This window comes from Silurus aristotelis (assembly GCF_946808225.1).
Source record: "Silurus aristotelis genome assembly, chromosome: 2".
NCBI classification, from domain to species: Eukaryota; Metazoa; Chordata; class Actinopteri; order Siluriformes; family Siluridae; genus Silurus; species Silurus aristotelis.
Window position 1 is genome coordinate 37193864 of NC_139575.1, and position 5000 is coordinate 37198863.

The window sequence follows — 5000 nt, forward strand, 5'->3', positions numbered from 1 at the left end:
CATATTGCAGAGCTGATTGTATCGAACTTGAATTGAATTCTATTACACGAATCGGAGTGTATCAAATCATAGGTGTCACACAGGGTGTCGAAAACGTCGCAGTGTTTATTTACTCTATAAGTATTACAGCCGTACCGAACAGATCGGATCGAAATCGAACCGTACCGCTGCTGTATAGTGTCCCATCAGAGCGAGTGAGAGTCAGATCATATGGTATGGTATGGTATGGTATCGTATCGTATCGTATCGTATCTGAGCCTCACTTTATTGTATCGAAGCTGAACTGACTTGTATTGAAGCTTTCTTCCGTTATTGTGTGGTACGTAGCGTATGGCGGTGTTTATAGGGACACAGGGACGGTGGTGGACACATGACCAGCGGAATTGGAGATGTGGAGAAATGGCCGGAGCGATTGTTTGCGTGCTCGGGCCCCGAGCCTTTCTCCTGCGTCGCTGATGCTAAAATCGGTGTGTGAAGATGGCTCTGAAGAGTGAGCGCTGGAATACTAATGAAGGAACGACAGGAGAGGCTGCTGCGCTCCTCTCCTCCTCTCCGCAGTGGGCTCACTCGCTCTTTCTCTCTCTCTCTCTTCTCTCTCTTTCCTTCTTTCTCTCTTTCCCTCTTTTCTCCCCCTCTTCCCCCACTCCCTCCTTCCATCTGCTCCTCTCGCTCGCACAGAGGATAAACTGTGTACATGATGACATTTACACCGCAGTTGCACGCAGAGAGGGAAGGGGAGTGTGTGAGTGTGTGTGTGTGTGTGTGTGTGTGTGTGAGTGTGTGTGTGTGTGTGTGTGTGTGTGTGTGTGTGTGTGTGTGTGTGTGTGTTCAAGCGCATCAGTCTAAGCCCTGTCATATACCATCCTCTCCCACTGCTTTCTTTCTCTTCTCTCCTCTCCTCTCCTCTTCTCTTCTCTTCTCTCTCTCTCTCTCTCTCTCTCTCTCTCTCTCTCTCTCTCTCTCTCTCTCTCTATCCTTCTCTTTTTTTTCCCATCCCTCTCTCTGTCTCTCTCTTTGCTGCCTCATCTCTCCATCTTTCCCTGCATGTGTCCAGCGTAGGATGTGTCTCAAGAGTGCTGTGCACAGCTAATTTATACACACACACACACACACACACACACACACACACACACACACACACACACACACACACACCTTTGTGAAGGGCAAATATAGCAAGGTGTGGTTGTGCTTTACCGAATCTCACCACCGTGAATCAAACACACACCTACAGGTCATTTGCAGAACCGTTATATGTGTGTGTGTGTGTGTGTGTGTGTGTGTGTGTGTGTGTGTGTGTGTGTGTGTGAGCAATTTCACAACAGCCTCCTTTAGTACTTTAGAAGTCTGAGTGTTTTAATCCTCTTACACCACAGCAATACACACACACACAAACACACACACACACACACACACACACACACACACACACACACACACACACACACTGCATCTTTTTTTAACATATTTGCATTGAGTAAAATAAATGTATTTCTATATAATTATCAGTAAATTTGCTATACTTTTATTTATTTAGCAACCAATAATTTGTGACCAACATCGATTCTCGATCTCTCCTTGTTAAACTGTTTCTCGAGCACGCTTTCTCAGCACCGCCGCTGCTACGTGAATCACGTAGAATACAGATTAACATGGCAGAGGTAGCGCTGTAACTTCCTGTAACTTCCTGCAGACACAACAGGAAAAGAACGTCTGGTTTTATTTAAACTTCTGGCTTCTCCTGATGTTACAGCAGCTGGAAACGTTCCATCCTGTACCTGCTTCTTAAAAAAACACACCGTGGTTCTGTTCCAATTTATGCCAATGAAATACACACACACACACACACACACACACACACACACACACACACACACACACACACACACACACACCGCCCCTCACTTAGTATACCACTTCCTGTTGTTATTTTGTGCATCCTGTAATAACATATGAGACCATTTCTATAGAAAGACATCCAAAATGTTCATTGTGGATATTTTGTGGAGCCTCGTGAACTTTCGTGAGGTTTTCAGTTGCCTCTGATTCGACATCACGGAGCGACGCCGAGCATAAAATGCAGCCGACACTCCTGTAAACAAACGCTGTGTTTTTGGGTCGGATCATTTTGTACGGTATTCGATAGAAATGTCAGGGATTTGTGTATTTAAAAAAATGAGAGCGTGTTAGAAATGGTTGTTGTTCCTACACACGTCATACTGATTTCTTAATATTCCAGTTTACTCTGTCTGGCAGTGTGGAGATGTGAAAAAGTTTTAGCCCCCTGGGTTACGGGTATTGAGATCCATCTCATCTCAGATGTTTTTATTCCACTTACACAACAACTCTGTTAGCGCGCGCGCGCGCGCGTGTGTGTGTGTGTGTGTGTGTGTGTGTGTGTGTGTGTTGTGCAGATGTTCGTGGGGGGTTGAAACAGAAGGAATGTGTGCGTGTGTGTGTGTGTGTGTGTGTGTAGGTTTGTGTTTTATTGGTTACTTTCTGAAGTCCCAGCTGCTGGGTCACTCCCCCAGTGCTCGGATGAGAGAGTGAGCATGAGTGGCGTGGAGGAGTGAAGGAGAAATGGATGAAAAGAGAGGCGGACAGGAAGACACAGGGACGCTGAGAAAAACAGAGATATGGAGAGAAGGAGAGAGGGAAGGAGAACAAGGCCAGGGGATGAGAGGTTCTTTTGGCCGTTTCTTGGAGGAGTGAAAGAGGGAACGGTTTTGCTCCAGTCACATTTTCAATAGAGGACATGATGACACTTTTTTTTTTTTTGATGAATAGATTTATCTATCGTTCCTCCTTGTTGCGAGCACATAGAGTGTAAAACAGGAAGTAAAAGGAGAGATGGATAGATGGAGATGGATGTAACGGGTGGTAGGGGAGAAGGGGAGAGAGACTAGAGGAGATAGATGGAAAGATAGAGAGCTAGATAGAGAAAGAGAGAGAAAGAGGGGTGGGGATTGGAGTGTGTGTTCGGTGAGCTCTTTGCCCTGCAGCTACACTAATCACAGGTGAAATTCTGCTTCCTCTTTAAAACGCTGTCTCTTATTTCAAACCCTGCCCTCCGGCTCCATGCTACACACACACACACACACACACACACACACACACACTCATCTGCCTCTTTCTCTCTCTCTCTCTCTCTCTCTCTCTCTCTCTCTCTCTCTCTCTCTCTCTCTCGCTCTTTACAGCAGGTGTGAGAAAGCCTCCGAGGCTCTGTCTGTCCGGTTTACTGTGTTGTGTGTGTTTTTAGCATGAGCTGTTGTGTTTGGATTCCTGAGAGGCTCTGTGTGTGTGTGTGTGTGTGTGTGTGTGTGTGTGTGTGTGTGTGTGTGTGTGTGTGTGTGTGTGTGAGTGTGTGTGTGTGTGTGTGTGTGTGTGTGTGTGTGTGTGTGTGTGTGTGTGTGTGTGTGTGTGTTTAAAGAGAACGAAGGGAGGGGGCAAGACCACAAGAATACCTTTGAGACAATCTCTGGCTGGCTAAAATGGCTCCACTGATCACAGATTTGGTGTGTGTGTGTGTGTGTGTGTGTGTGTGTGTGTGTGTGTGTGTGTGTGTGTGTGTGAGCAAGGGAGCGTGTGTGCGAGAGAGAGAGCGAGAGAGCGAGAGAGAGAGAGAGAGAGAGAGAGAGAGAGAGAGAGAGAGAGAGAGAGAGAGAGAGAGAGATGGATGATCACCTACAGAGAGTGAAGGATGGAGTGTGGAGAAGGAAGGGAAGAAGACAGGTGTGTGTGTGTGTGTGTGTGTGTGTGTGTGTGTGTGTGTGTGAGGCGAGGGTCTCCATGTCTCTACCTATCCCATCATCCCACTCGGCTCAGCAGAGGTGACACCAAGGTGAACGACAGAGCTCTTTCTCGCTCACACCCTCCCTCTCGTTTTTTTTTTTTTTTTTGTTCTCTCTCTGTGTTTCTCGATGTCTCTCGCTGGGGTTGTGTGTGTGTGTGTGTGTGTGTGTGTGTGTGTGTGTGTGTTTATGACTCTGTGGCAGATGGGAGGCTATATCAGCGCCCTTCACTTCTCTACCTTTCCCTCTTTCTCGGTTTGGTTGTGTACTCCGTGACCTCGTCTAAAACTATTCTTATCTCTGATTGGTCAGTTGTTACAATAATGTGCTGGTTACGTCTCAAAAGAAATGTTTTTATCCCCACTTTGGTTTTAATATGAAAAATGATATTGCAAGATTTTCCAGGAAACTGGTGAGAACCAGAGATCGGATCGATAGCTAGCACGCTTAGCACGATGTAATTGCTACACTGATTAGCCAGTTAGCTTTTGAAGCTAAAGAGCTACTTATGAGGAAAGACAGCGATAACGATTGTTACAGCGATTTTCTAGTGTGACGGCAGAAGGAGAACTAAGTGTTGAAGTCGTCTGCTGATATTAAAACACACCGACTCCCTCATGGTTCATAGGTCATACTTTTTTTTTTTGTCTGTACCTACCTGTCCATGTGTCTGTTCATCTGTTTATGCCTGTCTGTCAGTTTATTTGTCCCTTGTCTGTCTGTCTGTTTCTGCCTGTCTCTCTGTCTTTCTGTCTGTATGTCTGTCTGTCTATCTGTCTCTTTCTTTCTGTCTGTCTGTTCATTTCTCCTCGTCTGTCCATCTATTTTTGTCTGTCTGTCTGTCTTTGTTTGTTCATATGTCTATGTCTGTCTGTTTACCCGTCTTTGCCTGTCTGTTCGTTTGTGTCTGTCTATCAGTCTGTCTCTGCCTGTCTGTCTGTTAATCTGTTTATGTCTATTTGTTCTGTCTTTACCTGTTTCTCTGTCTGTCTGTCTGTCTGTCTGTGCTTATTTGTTGGCCTTTTCTGTCTGTCTCTATGTCTCAGCCTATCTATCAGTCTTTCTCAGTCTTTCTCTGTCTGTCTGTCTGTCTGTCTGTCTGTCTGTCTGTCTGTCTGTCTGTCTGTCTGTCTGTCTGTCTGTCTGTCTGTCTGTCTCTCATCTCTCCATGTCTCTTTTTTCCCTCATATCTCTGGTTTCAATTTCACT

The 5000-nt window shown here is 45.7% G+C and overlaps 1 protein-coding gene across 3 annotated transcripts in view; it reads left to right on the plus strand.

Moving 5' to 3' along the window:
• baz2ba (bromodomain adjacent to zinc finger domain, 2Ba) overlaps positions 1–5000 on the plus strand; it is an 86612-nt gene that overhangs the window by 22274 nt on the left and 59338 nt on the right. The gene's annotated exons all lie outside the window — the stretch shown is intronic.